Raw genomic sequence first — 17,298 nt, 5'->3', positions numbered from 1 at the left:
AAAAGAAAAGAATGGTCTTTCAAGTGGAACTCAGTGAGTCACTTTATCCACTCTTTATTTACATGTCTCTTCTTTTTAAAACTAAATCTACCTCGATCATGGTTTTGATTATGAATCCTGAAAACAATTATGGAAATGATCTTTAATATAATAATATATTTTACTGAATGTCTCAGCTTTTTCATTCCAACAACTGAAACAGACAAAATTCCTTGCATGTTGAAATGTGTAATTATCATGTATCCAAAAGGGAGGGTGTAATTTTCACATCTGATTACAAGGGAAGGGTGTAAGAGAAGCTGCCTGGGTAAACTTACACTTGTTTACAAGAGCACTACCTTTGATATTAAAAACTCAAAACATGCAAAACACTGAGAAAAATCAAGAGTTACACACAGAAAACTAAACAAAAATAAAGTCCTGCTACAAAAATAGTAATTTTTTTTCTGAACCTATACTGGCCGACTTATTTTTGATGATTTTTAAGACTCCAACATTATTTCGCAAGCTTCCTGGTGTCTGTACTACTAAGGGTTAGGAAGTTTGAGCATTAGACTTAATTCCAAAGTTAACTTCAAATTCATATTATTCTTATAAAACTACATGATCAGTTTAAACTAGAGGGTGATTTCCATCTCAACAGATCACACTTTCCTAAATACAATCATTGCTTGCAAGATATGTATTTTTGATGTTTTTATCTTCTCGCCCTTTTTTTTAAAACTTCTGATTTACCTTTGATAAGATCAACTTCTGCTCATGTGAACTCATGTTTTGGACATGTAGGAAGAGATAATATCAAAGAACACCAGAGCCGTGATGGTAGCTATCACTTAGCAAGAAGATTAAAGATAGATGCAAGATCACACAACAGGTAGGAAAAAAACTGTCCTAACAGTCAATACACATCAGGAAAAATTCTGAATGATATACGATTATGATTGTTCAGTAATCGTGGTTGTTTTTGAAAAGCTTAAACAGACTGACATTGAATATTAAGTATACTCAATATTCCTATTGCATTTCTAAAAGGCAAGAAAGGGAACTACAAGAAGGAAAAAAGGAAAGATTAAGAAATTGATCCAGGAATAGAAAATTTTCATGCCCAAAGGAGGCTACTAAAACATATTCAGTCATCTATTTATCTGTATAGTTACATAGAAAGCAACAAATTTGTTAGAAAGTTATTAAAGTATATAGGTTTTGAAAATGCAGTGCTAATGGCAAGGCTGATTTTTGGTATATTTTACAAGTTAGAGGTATTTTTTGGATAACTTGCCCAATCAAACCTGGCAAGCAAGAAGTCTGAAAAAGGATACAAGCTACCAAGTGATGAAGATTTCTGAAGAACTGCAACTAAATAAAAAGTTACTCTGTGAAAAAGACTAAGGTTCCTCATTCCCAAACTGACATTCCCTAAAGCATTTCAGCGACAGTCGGAGCTTAACTTTTATAAGACCTTAGATTTTGTTTTCTCTTTTACTAAGGATTGTCCCCTGTTATTAAGGATTTCACTGCTAGTGTTACATTCTGCTTTCCATTAAATCAACAAGCAGAACACCTGACACACACCTCCTTCCTCCCTGACTTCCGTGGGCGTGCCCTCGCCTGACTTCCGTGGGCGTGCCCTCGCCCTCGCCTGACTGGAGGGCATGTGGAGGGGGCGGAGGTTGGAGTTTTCCAGGTAGCTCTGAGGCTTAGCCACCACCATACACCCGGGTCCGGAGCACCAATCAATGCTTAGCGCACAGCACATTTTTCACTGTGTTGTTAGAGTATACATTTGCTTATATTTTGCACAATTTTAATTTAACCATATTGATCAAACTGAACACTCAATAAGACCCTAGGCACCTGAGGCTTATTAAAATGAGTCGACATGAAGCAAGTAAGCAAGGAAGTAATGGAAACTGTTTGGAGATTTAAATACAGTGGAACCCACTTAAATAAATACCTGTTAATGAAATAAATCTATTAAATGAATTTATTTTCTCTGAACCAAATCAAAACACATAGAGTAATGCTCAAGGGAACCTTTAAATGAATACTGCTTAAATGAATAAGCATCTTAAATGGACCTGCTTCTCTTGAAAAGCAAACAGTATTTTCATGTTCTCTAGAGTTAATTAAAGCAAGAAAACCCATGTTGACTCTTTTTGTTTTTTTGGACATATTGTCACTTTTTGGAATTAAGCACAAAAATTGCTTAAATAACACTATTTAAATAATATAAATATTATTTTTCTCAAGGCTAATTGCCTGTGTGTGTGTCTGTGTGTCTGTCCACCCATCTGTCTCTGTCGAAGGCATTGGGTTCACAGGGGACAGACCCTTGAGACAACTGTACTGTATTCCTTTCTCCAGCAACTTATCTATGACAAGCAAAGACAGAAAAATATTTTAAATTTCTAACTGCCTCCCACAATCCTATGGCACAGAGAAATGGACCAGTTACTTTTAACAGATAATTTATTTGCCTCTTTGGAAAGTTCTATTATCTCCCCAGCATGGTTGAAAGGCATGATTAAAAGAATCAACTCCCTTACTCTAATGATGATTTGTACTAAGAGGCTTATTGGCACATTCAGGGTGCTTAAAATAATGCTTAAAATAATAAAAAAAAAAAAAGATATAAAGACATTTTGTGGTAAAAACACATTGCATGTCATCTACCCTATTAACAATTTTTTTTGTTGTTGTACAATACAGGATTATTTGCTATGTGTATATTGTTGTACTCACAAATGCTTTCTAACATAAAGTTTATATAGGACCACATTTTTAACTGATCAAGTCTCTCTTTTCTCAGAGGGGTTGATCTATAATGGTATATTATTACATAATATTATAATAAAAGAAAAAGTACAGCACACAATGAAGCCCTAAAGTAATAATACTTTTTAAAGTGGGCACACAACCCACAGTGATGTGTTTCAGGCCCCCTTTATCTAGTATTGCCTTTAGAGGGCCTTGTTTATTCATTTTTTTCTCCTGGCCTAATAAAAGATATTAGCTCTTTTCCCTAAGCAAAAAACACGCCTATCATGAATCAGGCAACTAGTGGGAGACTGCTGGCCAGGTTTCACCCCACTAAAATTCTAATCTATACTTTGTCTTTTAGAATTAAGGAGAAAATGCATATCAGCAGAATCTCCTCTCTACTTTATTTCATTTATAAATTACGAGAATGATGCTATTATATATTATTAATTTCTGCTGTTCTCCAACTCTGCTGCAGCAGTGAGCTGCGGATGTTGGAACGGTGTAATTATGTTCTAGTAGGGTAGCCATCCGTTTCCTTTCAAAAATTTACAGGATTCTTAATCACGCTGCTCATTTGGGTGCGCAGCAGCGAGGATGGCGAAACACAAACAGGGCACGTTCGTTTACATAGGAACACCTGCTTAGCATGATAGCAGATGTCAGTCAGTCAGCAGAACACAAAAGGAAAAAATATCAACAAGAGCAAACTCACACCATTTTGACTTGGTGTGGAGAAATCTTTTCAGGAGTGATGGCAGCAGTGGACATTCCTCCAAAAACGCAAACAAGAGTCTATGAAATTCCCAAGTCTTGTCTGTGGTTAACATGTGGTCAGAGAGAAGGGCATTTGCATTCTTGTTGCATTCTGGTACTGACTCTGACTCTCTTTATTATTTGGGGGAATTACAAAAACTACCCTGCCTCAGGTTCCTGATCAATAAGCACACAAGGGGTTGGACAGTCTACATAAAAACCTAGTTCCTTGAAGGTGTTTGTCATTAGAAGCAAGATAATGGTGCAAGCCACGCTCTCACCCAACCCAGTTCAAATCCGCCGCTGTCACTGTGCAGTTGTGTGACATCAGGCAAGTTATTTAACCTTGCCATGGTTTCCTGATTTGTAATGTCTGTTGAGAAAATTAAATGAGATAATGCATACAAAGTGCCTGCCACATAGTGAGGATATAATAAATGGTGGCTATATTATTACAATCATCTTCCTTATCATTATTTTATTTTGATCCTTGCAGAACATTTCCTACCCAACATGTTATTTATTAACAGTCTGGAATGACAACCAACTGAAATCTCTTGCAGAGATCGTCATGAACTGTGATATTTTTGATGTGCGTAGCTCTGCAAGATTATTATAATGATACCTACTACAGTTATTTTATAGTTAGAGAGCCTGTCATCATTTCCACAACATTTTCTTGGATTTATCTCTGAACCATAAAAAGGGTTTTCTGGGCTGTACCCTGACTGAAAAGAGCCTCCATAAAAGCGAAGGGCTTTCTAGAATTTGACACAATAAAATGAGGCTATGGAAAGGAAAAAATTAGAAGCTCGTCACCTTCATGCGCCCAGCCCACCCTGACAACTTTTGCATGTCTTTGAAGGACTTTCAGATGACTCTGGTATTTTCCCTTCTCACCCTTTCCCCAAAATGGTTAAAATTCAAAATGGAAAACAGTGATCACACATGGGCAATGACTAATTTTCCTAAGGAATTTTAGTATTCGGAATGTGTCTGCTTGTGCAGGCCTGTGCGTTAAAGACTCCCAGAGTATGCATTGACTTGATACCCAATAATGGCTGCTAAGGAGCCGTTATGTAGTGCCGTGTCAATGATCCGTGCACTGAGGACTCCCTGAGTACGCATTGACACGACAGACCGAAACGGCTCAGAAGAAGCTGTTATGGTCTATCATGCCAATGATGTGCGGATATTGGCAGGGCCTCTGGCCCTTCCATGGAAATGATGGAGTCTCTGAAGGAACCGGTGTGGGCACCATGTGGGCACCAATGGCAAACTCACAACAGCTCCATTTTCCCTCCTGCTGGGGTTTACCTCAAAAAAGTCAGCTTGGAAAAGTTGTCCAATAACTTCTATGGTCCCATGTGACATCACCAAGACAGAAGCAAGAGTTAAAGATATCCTTGCCATTTAGACTTTTGTTTCTTCCCAGAGAAAGAAACTGATAATTTAATAGCAAAAGAAGGGATAAAAGTTTTTCATAGGTTGCGAAGTTTTTGATCATAAATTTCTCTTTTCTGCTTTATGAATTGCATGTTATACATGGATATGATACAGGGCAGACTTCTTGTGGTGGTGGTGGTGGTGATTTTCTGAGACTGAAACATGTAATCCATGCAAAGAAAAATACCTCTTTTATATGTCCTTAGCAGTTGACTAGGTACTCAGAACTCGGCATATAGGAAATGGTTCAAAAAACCTTGGGAAGAGAAGTGCAAGTTCAAGAATAAAGTTTGGATTCACACATGCTTTACCAACTTAAGGCAGTAATTAATTCACTTATGGTATTTACATGCCCCTCTTCAGATACTTATGGAGAACATGGGAATTTTAAATTCACAATTCAGTGCAAAATTTAAAATGATCTTCATTAGAATTTGAAGCTATACTCTAAACTGCTTTATATACTACCAACAGGGAGCCTCATTATGTAGTACTATATTTGGACTACCTTCTTTACATTTTGTAGCTGTAGATTTGAATGTATTTCTGGTATGCTTAAGCAGAATCAAACAAAGTGTTTTAATCTGTTCTATTAACTAACCAGTCCCCATAGTTGCATGATGAACATATAAAGTCAAGAGACCTTAGCGCATCTTTTTTCTACTGTCTTCAAAGGCTCAAGAAGAAGAGAGATCTGAGATAGTCAAGTACAAAATGGTGGCAAAGTCTTGCAGAAAAAACAAAGTCGTTCACTCAAAAGGATGGTGTAAACAAAGAAACAGTCAGATTAGGCAGAAAATAGTTAGAAGGACTGTAATTCCAAGTACAGAAGATACTTTTACATGCTCATTTCCTTGAGTTGAAAACAGTCCAACTCTCATAACGATATTTGGAATCGGGGTAAGAGATCTGCCATTCACATGTATTAAATGTTGACTGACTTAATAACTGGCAGAAGGAGCCAGAGGGGAAACTCACTAAACGCCAACCCAAAGCAGATACTCAAGAAAGGCTGAAGAGTGGAGGGAGAAGACAGAACATCAGATACTTACTATATAATATATTTGATACTTTTACCTATTACCAATAATCCTTTACAACAACTCTGTGACATAAATATTATGAGAAATGGGAGACACGGTCAGGTTGAGCAACTTGCTGGCTGAGTGGCTGGTATGAAGTAGAAACCAATTTGAGCCCAGATGTTCAAAGCCTAGGCTCTCTTGAGCACCCAAACTGCCTCTCTGTCTGCCTCCTTGACTCACTTGTAAAGGTGTCATTTTGAAAGGTGAAAGCCAGTTGATTCAAATACAAGCTACAAGAAACAAACCTCAAGCAATCCAAATGGCGTAGGTGTCACTAAGTAAAGTTCAAGACATTGTTAATTGGGTGGTAGGGAGTTTAACATAAGCTATCAAAAGCTTCTTTCTAGATATTATAATATATACTAAATGTTTAATGTACCTGCCGTATTCATTTTCGGAAGATGGTTGAGAAGAATGGATTCATCTTCGTATTAAGTACAGCCTCACTTTAACGAAATGATTTTTGTGTTCCATGTGCTGAGCTATGACTGGTGACAGAGAGATGGACAAGATTGTCCTCAAGGCATTTACACATTTGTGAGGAGACAAACAGAATCAGATATTGTAGGTGCTATGATAAAGGTCAGCTCAGAATATATTTTTTGAGGAGTGTTTTTTAAAGAAGGCATTGTTCCTATAAAGAGAAAGTACCATGCCTATTTCCTGGAAAGGCAAAGGTGTAAGGCCATGCCAACCACTGTGACTATCTCTTTTTTTATTGTTGTTTTTTAACACTCCCTAAAGAAGAGGAACGAACACCTCAGCTTAAGGTTACTATTTCTTCTTTTCAAGAATGTTTCAGCATGACCCAGAAACTGAAGTACCTCTGTCACAGAATTCCTGGCAGCCTGATTAGTCACACCTTGAAATAGTCATAAGCAGAATGTATTGAGTATCTTCTAGGCTTCAGATACTGCCCTTCAAATTTTGTTCAAGACTCCAATGATGCTATAAATTAAACTTCTGTTATTATTTGGCTGCACTGTGTGGCATGCAGGATCTTAGTTCCTCAACCAGGGAGCGAGCCTGTGCCTCCTGCAGTGGAAGCATGGAGTCTTAAGCACTAAACCAACAGGGAAGTCCTAAAATACATATTGGACCCCATTTTATGCATCATAAACTGAAACTCAGAGGGGTTAAGAAATACACTCAGGACCACACGAAAGAATCAGAATTTGGACACAGATCTGTTTGTGTCTGAATGCTCCATTCTTTTCAGAGTATTGAAATCCTCATTCCCTGAGGAGAGAGGAGAGCTGGACTCCATTCCTTATAAGTGAGTGGATCTAGGGGTGTCCTTTGACCAGAAGGCTGGGGAGCGGAGATGTGAGCATGAAATAGCAGAGCAGTTCTCCTTTGAGGGAGGAGCAGGCAGCGCATGTTAGGGATGTGAAGGCAAGTGTTGCTTCACTTGCATGTGGACCAGTTAATAGACTAAATTTCATCCTCAGTTGGGTAAGCTCTTTGGGATCTTAAAGATGTATCTTGAATTCACAACCCATGCACATCTCTCATGGGTGTTGTCCAAATCCTATTATCTGGGAACTTAATTTAAAATAGTTTGGTCTTTTTGAAAATTGTCAAAAACTCTAATAAAACAGGAATATTTCAAACTTGCACGGACCAAATTTTGTGGGACATCCAAAGTTTAGCTCTTACTTTATGTCCTTAGAACCGTGAAGAGGTAAAAATCTAGGCTGCATTGAAAAGCACAATGCAGATAGGAATTCTAATAAATCCTTGACTGTATTCAATCAATGTGAGAGTCACTATTCTACTGATTACCTATATCTATTATTAGACTTTATTGGAGAAGGAAATGACAACCCACTCCAGTGTTCTTGCCTGGAGAATTCTAGGGACGGGGAGCCTGGTGGGCTGCCGTCTATGGGGTCGCACAGAGTCGGACACAACTGAAGCGACTTAGCAGCAGCAGCATTATTAGACTTTAATTGTAATAATTAATCATATAGTTTCACTTTGGGTTTTCATTTCTCAATTGTTTCAAGGTGTCTTAGAGGTGACTCACCCTTAAATAACTAGTTATCAGCAAAGGATAAAACTGAGAAAATGGTGAAGTATTGGTTTTTTTCTTTTTTGACAACTTAAATTAATTTCTGGAAAGGTAGAAATCTCTAAGTTCATGTCCTTAAATTCTAATCCCTTTAAGGAAGGTAGACAATGTGGGAATACACAGCTGCCATTTTTTTTTTTTAAAGAGGCTACTGTTCCTTTAATGCCCAGCTGGTTCTGAGATGTAATAAAATTGACATATTGATTCCTTTGAATTTACAAATGCCTGTTTCATAAACTCCATCTCCAAAGCCTAGGCATCTTTAGAGCACTGTCATTTTTTTTCTCCAAATGGATCAATTATGTGCCCACGTAATCCTGTTACCTGTGAAATCCATGCATACTTCTCCCATTTGCTGCAGTTCCCAGGCGGACAAACTTGCATTATGTACGCATAAACAAACAGCGCATTTTCCTGATATTAGAGATTGTTTTCAAAGTGAAAGGCAATCTCTTGGGTCCTTTACTCCAAAAAAAAAAAAAAAAAAAAAAAAAGAGAGAGAGAGAGAGAAAGAAAGAAAAGAAAAAGGAAGACTGGGTGCTTGTTTCTTCAAGCAACCTCAGTATAATATATATATTTATATACACATACACACATGAACATGTGCGTAATCTGTATTTATGTATACATACATTTATATTAACTACTTATAATTCCTAAAAATTCATTTAAAGCGTATGGTTTTGCTATGTTCAATCTTTTCACTGATCTAAGGAAGTAAATTTTTCGATTTAGTTAAACTGGTTCATGAGGGTTTATCACATTTTTTTTTTTTTTGCTGTCTTTTCTCCTTTGCTGATAATTAGTTATTTAAGGGCAAGTCACCCCCAAGACACCTTGAAACAATCAAGAAATGAAAACCCAAAGTGAATTAGGTTATAAAGTTTGCAGTCATTTTACAGGAAGAAAAGTCTTCAGCATCTTTCACTGTGGCGCTTGACACTCAATGGCTCTGAGTTTTCCTTAAACACACACAGAGCTCTTTACTGAAACAACCGTTGAAAACAAAGATTCTGCTTCTACTACATTAGGAGAGAAACGCCTCAGTGAACTAGGTCTTTCCCAGGTTTTAAATCTGTAACAGCAAATTGTCTTCCTCTACCATCTCACTTCGATGTTCATACGTGGACACACTTACCAGTGCAAAACGCAGAAAGAAGGCTTATGTGCCAATATACATACAGCTCTATCTATAGAATCCCCTGCAAATAACCATCAAGCAAACATGCTTTTGTCTATGTATCAACTCTCTGTGTGAGCAAAGTACTGTGCATGTTCTGCACAGAGATATGAATTTTCGCTTCATTCTTTCAGCCTGTGCTGTATTTGATTTTCCTCACTTCACTGGGCACCCAGCAGTCCAGCGACACTGCACTTGCACTCTACAATTTGTTTCTAAGAGATTCCCCAAATCACAAAACATCTTCTCTGCTGTCCAATGTGCTCCCCATATGCAGAGAAGATGCTCTGAAAAATCGGGTTGTGCTAGGAGCCCTGTGGCCTGGCCCACCGCTGCCATTGTGCAGGAGTGGTTTTAAAGATAAATGGCTGCATGTTAACCAGATTTGACATGCTGTACAAAGGCAGCCACCTTTGGTCCCATGACACAGCCAAACAGAAAACACAACAAGCAAGCCTGGCAAAGATGTCCGGCATGAATAAAAGCACAACAATTTGTCACATAGTTGTTACAAAATGTTAGCAGCTTTAGGGCCTGCCATGGGATGGCAGAGATAAGGCAGTGTGGAGAATCTGGAAGTTTAAGGATTTGTGAGTCTAAGGCAATGGAAGAGTTAACTCAGAAAAGGGGGAAAAGAGTCATCGCAAACGGATTATTTTCATTTGCTTCCTCGTAAGGCCTTAATGTCATGAATTAAATCAGCAAGGCCAGTGTTCCGGGGTTTACTAAACTCCACTGTTTTGAAGGGCTGTCTGTTAACCATCTCTTTCCAAACTCTCAAAGATGCAACACACTCTAGGATCTTGAGCATCAAGAATCATTTTTCATTTCTTTTTTTTTTTTTCAAGCTGGCCTAGTGATGAATGAAAGGGAGAATTTTGAGGATGAAAAAAATCCACATACTCAACTTAGTCTCACTATTCACCTAGAGCAAAGTAAGTCAAAGTGTCTCACTTTAACTCTTTTTCAAGTGCTAGGTTTCTTTTTCCAAATGTTTTTCCAGAATTACTTGTAATTCTGGAAATTCTACAATTCCAGTAACATTTAACCATAAACTTTCTTCCTGACTCCAGACTCATGCCCTTTCTAAGCCTTCATTTCCTCATCAGTAAAAAATGTACTGAAATAATAGCATCTCTTTGATAGAATGGTTGTCAGGGCAACGTCAGATGACATAGGCAAAATTCTCAGCACCAGTCTCAGCACATTATAAGTACTCAATAAATGTTAGATAATATTAGCTTTCCTACAGTCACCAGAGACATTTCACTGAAATACAAATATGATTATGTCATTCTTCTTTAAAAAGCGTTTCACGAGCTCACCATCACCTATTTATTGGATAAGAGCCAGAAATACGTGACAGGAGGTGCTTCTGATCACAAACCACCTTTGCAGACTCAATTCAAGCTTATCCCCTTGCACTGGGGCTCTGTTCCAGACATGCTGTTTGCCTGACAGCACCTCAGTGGGTCTCCCTTTCCCTCCTTCAAGGCCTGTACAGGCCCTCTTCTCAGCCCAGAATACCCTTCTCCAATTCCACTGGTGAAACCTGAGCCATGTGACCATCCTCCCTTCAAAAAGCTGCCTCCCCCAGGAAGTCTGCCGTAACTACCTGCTCCCAGATCTAGTTAAGCCATTGTCTGCGCTCTCTACTCACTGGATATAAAGTTCTTCATGGCATTCACCACATATTCCTCATTTCTGGAAGCCCCTCTTTCTCACTAGGCAGTGAGCTCCTCAGGGGTTCAGACTCTATCGTTCATATTTTGATTTGCAGCCTCAAGTTCAGTGCTTACACATAGGATATGCTCAGTTAATGCAGGATGAATAAATGCTACCATTTTCTACTGAAATATCAGAAGCCTAAAAAGTAACTGGTAGAATGTGTGTGTGTGTGTGCTCACTCAGTCGTGTCTGACTCTTTGCAACCCCATGGACTGTAGCCCCCAGGCTCCTCTGTCCATGGAATTTTCCAGGCAAGAATACTGGAGTGGGTTGCCATTTCCTTCTTTAGGGGATCACCTCAACCCAGGGGTCAAACCCACTTCTCTTGCATCTCTTGCATTGGCAGGTGGATTCTTTACCACTGTACCACCTGGTAAGTCCTACCAGGTAACATACATGTCAATTATTTTTGGAACAAGAAAAAGCTTTTTCTTATAATTCAAATCTCAGATCACCCTTAGGAATAAAGGCAGAAAGGAGCTCTGAATGGAAAAAGAAAATATGCGTTTTTCTTCTTTGAGCCTGACATCAGCTTTGAAGAGGTACTGCTTCCAGCAATGGCAGAATGAAGCAAGGAAGCACATGTGACAAACTCTGCAAAAAAAGAGAACTTAAAAAACAAATTTCTGGCCAATCTAGTGCTGGCATAGCCACATAGTTCAGACCTTTTTGATGACTCTAAGAGAATGGAAAAGATACTTGGGAGATGAGCTTGTATAAAAGATATTGTCATTGTCTATGGCCTGATGTAACACAAGTGCCAATTCCCATGTAAAGAACTCCATGTTGCCCTGATAGTTTACAGAGGACTACAAACTAAATATAAAGAGGGAAGAAGATTTCTATGGCAGATTTCTTAAGGGGTAGGGTCTGAGGCTCACTTGACATCTGTGATTCTCTAACCTCTGCGACCCCTTGTAAACTCAGAACCAGCACAGCTCAGAGCCTGTCATAGATCCGCCCCTATCCCACCGTCCTCCTGAAACCTGAGCCAAGCCCCATGGGGCTGCAGGTCTCCTGTTCACAGGGCCTGAAGGGAATCCCGGAAGCCACTCTCTGATGAAGTTTGCACGCTTCCTCACTGAAGGTGAACTGACTGCGGGAAGATGAAATTGCCCTAAGTACAGTTAGTGGGGAGCAGGAGCTGGTGAAAGGAGAGGGATCTTGAAGCTAATGGGTGACCTTTCAGTGTCCTCCATTTATAGGTCTCATTTTATTTCTACTTGTAATATTAAATGGGAAACAGATTTAAATACGGGAGACATGACGGCATGCCATTCACTTGGTCTGAACTGCACAGTTCATTTGTATCCTAAAAGTGATGAGGAAGGCGATGGGGGTAGGCCTGGTAATAGGCCTAAAATCAGTAGATGGTAAGAAACCATCAGAGAAACAGACTGTTCATTAGTTTTTGTCTCTCTTCCCCAAAATATTAGGATTATCCAAAGAGTATCTTCAAAGTAAAATCATTGATTTCTGCCTCAAAAAGCAAAGAACCAGGCAAAATATTTTACATGACAGAATCTGATTGTCACATTGATTTGTAACAGTTAACTAAGCATATTCTTAGGATGAGCTTTATATGGAGAAATCATTTTGCTGAGTGCCAAATACAGGAAGGGAATGCTAAGAAAGTCCTGAGAAGTGTCTTTAAGAAGCCATACATGTAAACGCCAAATTCTTTTTGATTAATAATTAAAATATCTTAAATTCATATCATTCAGCTGAGAGGATAAGCACATGAGAGTTGTGTCTTCCATTAACAGGAGATTTTTAAAGCTTAGGGGTTCTCATTCTAATAACAAAAATATAGTGTAAATACAAATAATTTTTAAAACAGCATCTAAACTTTAAATTTACTCATATACCAATAGAATGTGCCAGTAGAATGCATGAAATATACAAAGTTGATGGTATGTTTTGTTAGAAAATTGCATCTTGTTTGTTAAAAGGAGAGATGTTATTAATAGGCAGAGTTAATTTCTGGGAAAAAAATTTTCGAGTCATAACTTTATGAACTGGTTTTGGAGGTTTATCAATAGAATAATAAAGACATAGTTAAAGAGCTAAAGAAACTATAGGCTTTATTATAACTCTCTAGTTCTTCCTTAAGTTAAAAAAATAAAACCTCAAATACTCAATGGATAGGTTATGAGTCTTTATGTCTATACTACCTGTTCTGTGAAAAAAATCCTTCACAGGGCTCTATCTCGCTAATGGCAGTGATGTGCAGCAGACCCAGTCCATGTTAGTCAGAGCTTCAGGTAGAGGGTTTGAACCCTTGTAACGATTTTAGACTTGCAATCGGTGTTGTGACGTTTCTTAATCTAGGTCTGAAATATGTGCAGCATTGCTTTTAGAAAGTAAAAAAATGGGCGGATCGTGCCATCTATGGCAGCATTTGTTCAGCATTTGGTACAAACGGGAGGAAAAAAGATACAGAATGCATGGATTGATTTTCAAATTACCTCAATATTTTGAAAACATTTTCACCTGCATGCTGAGAATGCTAAGAATGGCAAGGAAGGCAATGTGCATTTGCACAGCCTCCACTGCATTCATTTATAAATTACCTCATCACTGACTGAAATTAACACTGATTCTTACAGGCAATTTCTCAATTTCCAATGCTAATTACATTTTTTTTACTTTTAAATTCTGTACCACCTGTTTTGGGCAAGACATCTTAGGCAGCGCGACCGCATTTAATCACAATTTTAATTAACCGCCCTGTAGATGTGAAAAAGAAGCAATTATAATGTAGATGAATGATGATTTTTCTGCATTAAATTGTTTTGTTTCCCTGGTATGTTGATTGTAACACAGCACACAAATACAGTAACTGTACAATTTTTTTCTATTGTAATTTAGTAATTGTTTTTGGAAAACCAGTTTGGGAATGAGTGACTTCATCTGTTTACAAATTGATTGATACTGTTCACTCACTGATTGCTGCAGCGTATATTTTGGTATTGCACAGCCTAGCATAAAATATAATTAGAGATGCACAGGCTTTGCAGCACCATTTTGGAATCTGAAAATCAACTGTAACTGAAGTATGTTTTCCTTGAGCATACTAGTATCAGTTGGGGCTGATGAAATGATAATCAAAACAATGGGCTTTCCAATTCCACCACTAGTAGAAACCCTTGGTTTCAATCTGATAGTCTAATATGGTAAGTTTATGAATTACTCTGTACTAGGCCTAGGAGCTGGGGGCTGGCAAGTCTGAAGCTTGCACAACTCACTCAGATCTGTATCAGAAGAAGCATACAAGTGAGGTAAGGAAACAATGATGAAAGAGAAAGAGTCGCTGCTTTGGAAATGGAAGAATTGTTCCCGACACCCAGGCACAATGCACTGGTGTGCTGTAGCTCTAGACTATCTCATCTCTACACTGTGATACAATGAGATCACATTCATGCTCCTGGCTTGCAGATACTGATCATTAAAGCCCTACCTCACTGCAGATAAATTCAAAGATCTTTTTTATGTGAAGCAGAACCTCCTCACTCAGCTAGGAATGGGCTGGGAGAAAAAGGCAGCCATCAATATCTGTTTATCTGAAACCTGATGCTGACCAATGGGTAGAAGATCTATGCTTCCTGTTTTCACATGAATCAGAAATTCCTTCAGGAGCTCCTTATGCTAACATCACACCTACTCTTGATCTCAGGGCTGAGTTCTCAGGCAGTGCCCTTCATTGGTATCACAGGACTGGTGTCTCTTTCAAATCATCCAATGAATAGCTCTAAAATGTGCTCACTTGCATGCACCCTGAGCAGGCCATTTCTGCTAGCCTGGAAAAAAGGGGAAAAGGCCATGTAAGCAGTTGTGGGTGTTCAAAGGAAGCTATTTACGAGATCTCTTCATCTTCTACTTTGCTTTTTTTTATACTCCATTCCTTAGAAAATCCTAAACTAGGACAGTTCATTAAAAGGTGAGAAGTCATGTTGGTCCTAGCCATGGGTTTGTTATAAAACATAGCGAGGATTATGGCTTCATTTAGAGCAATTTACAGATAGAATGTTATGAGTTAGCACGACACAGCAGATCGTGTTGAGCTGGGAGTTGGAGCAGGAGGACTATTTGGATTAACTTCTATTTGTCTGTCTCCTTTATAAATAGTTGCACAAAGTTTTCATGGGAAGCACCAAATCAATGCCAGAATTTACTTTGTATATGAAGTAAGAATCTGCCCCATTAATGTATTTAAGAAGTCTGTTCTTTTGCCAGGTGAAAGATTTGAATGTCTAACCCTTGTGCACACCCAGAGAAATGGACACAAAAATCTCTCATGAAATTAAAATAGGCCAAGGTATCTTATCTGTGTTGCTAGGAGCAGTGTCTTATTCATGTGTAATATTATACAAAACTAGCAATAAAACTGTTTCTTGCTTAGTCACCCCTACCTGTATCATGCTTTTTGGCTGTGAAAATTATTTGGTATAAATAATATTGAGTAAACTACTACCACTGAGGGAAAAAAGCAATTTATTTCAGTTAGTAAAACTATCACTGCTAAGAAAGCATGCTTAGGGCAGGTGGAAATGTGTACGTGTTTTACTCAAGAGATTCAATTTCAGATTTTTAGTGCAGTCTCGCTGGTTATTAGCAGCAATACTTTCATGCTGCTGAATATTTTTTTCTCATTTGCCAGCTTCCTTACCTTCCTCATAAGACAGAAGATGTTTTTTTATGAATGGAGGTAAAAATAACCTTGAATATCTCAAATTATAATCTTTTTACATAATGAAAAGGGAGTGTTCTGGCAATAAACTTGATTTTTTTTTCTTTCTCATGAAGTTGTTCCAGCGATCATGCTTGTTTGGAAGTTTCTAAAAGTGGTAACATCTGTGCTCCTGTTGGGACAAGAAGTCATCCCACAAACCTTTCTGTGAGCGGGTTCGTCTTTAAGAGAAAATAAAATACCTGATTCGGGGCCTTAGTCTTAGCTCCTGTATCTTCACACTCTGACCCACTGGCGTTCCTTTGAGCAGAGAGCTGCTTCCCATGGCTACCTCCTCAATATAAACTTGCTAACTAATCTCTTAGCAAACACTTGAAGCCAACCTGAAGGGAGGAAAAGAGGCAGAGAGGAAACAAAAAACCCCGGCAGAGATAAAGCTCAAGGCACATTCAACCGGACACGGGACTCTAAATTTAGTACTAAACTTCAGTTTTCTTGCGAAGAGTTAGCTGTTGTCTGTGCAACAGGGACTTTTAGAACAATTATTTTATTTTTAAGACTCAATCCTTTAAAAAAAAAAAAAAGACTCAATCCTAATTCTGCTGCTGTCTCCTAACAGGGCTCACTTTAACAAAAACTCCCTTGATTTTTTTTTTCTTCCTACCAGTAGTCCTGTGCCTACCCTGACAGGTATTTGTAAATGGTTTCTTTTTATAACGAGTATCTTTTAAATAATGTATCTTTTAAAAAGTCTACCCAGACCCCTGTGTGCACACAAGGTAACTTTTCCTCAGGAATTTATGCGAGGATCCACTGTTGGAAATAAATAATGACTTTCAACCAATGATCAAAGAAAAATAAATCTTTTCCCCTAATAAGACTTTTTAAGACTGGAATCCCATTTTTAAATGGATAACAGCTAAGAGGCTAACTGGCAATCTATTTATTTCCAAAGCTCTGTTTTAACGTTGGCTACACAGAAATTGGAGGAGCAAATGAACCCTGGGATCTTCGAAGTTGAAGCTTTTAAAATAGAGTTGGTATGTAGTATTTGAAAACATATTGTTCGGAATTTAAGTTTTAATATCTAGGAATAAACCGAGCATTAAATCAAGCAAAACTGTGACAAGGCCAATATGCACATGGACGATGCCAGGAAGGCATCTTCAGCTCTTTGTTCACAGCTTAACAAAACTGTGCCGTCACACCACTTTAGTTCAACAGTGCCTGTCGAATGGGCATCAGCAGATCAGCCAATGCCTGTCATACACAGAGCCTGAAGACGCTTTGAAAGCAAGGGCTTATTCGACCCCCAAGTCTAGTTGGAAAGTGGTGAGGATTTTAAATCATCTAGTAAAGACAACAACCTCCCCCCTACCCCTGCCACCACCACCCCATACTCCAAAGTTAGAAGAAATAAGGAAAGATGACCAAAAATACTGGTTTAAAAAAACAGACGTGAAGGAGGAAAAAAAATGCACTCAGGCAAAGGGAGCGTTTTTCATATTTGTTTCCTTTGTCACAGCAATTATAAAAGTTTTGCAATCATAGAATTTTTCTCAAAGTGACGTTCCCAATA

General features: G+C 38.4%; 1 protein-coding gene across 4 annotated transcripts in view; it reads right to left on the bottom strand.

The window, feature by feature from the left end:
* The window catches only part of ZEB2 (zinc finger E-box binding homeobox 2), a 135,816-nt gene that overhangs the window by 102,125 nt on the left and 16,393 nt on the right, over positions 1-17,298 (bottom strand). The window lies entirely within an intron of this gene.

The sequence above is a fragment of the Bubalus kerabau genome, chromosome 3 (genome assembly GCF_029407905.1).
Source record: "Bubalus kerabau isolate K-KA32 ecotype Philippines breed swamp buffalo chromosome 3, PCC_UOA_SB_1v2, whole genome shotgun sequence".
Taxonomy (NCBI): Eukaryota; Metazoa; Chordata; class Mammalia; order Artiodactyla; family Bovidae; genus Bubalus; species Bubalus kerabau.
The sequence above is the reverse complement of the archived record's forward strand: the minus strand, read 5'-3'. Positions and strand labels throughout refer to the sequence as shown.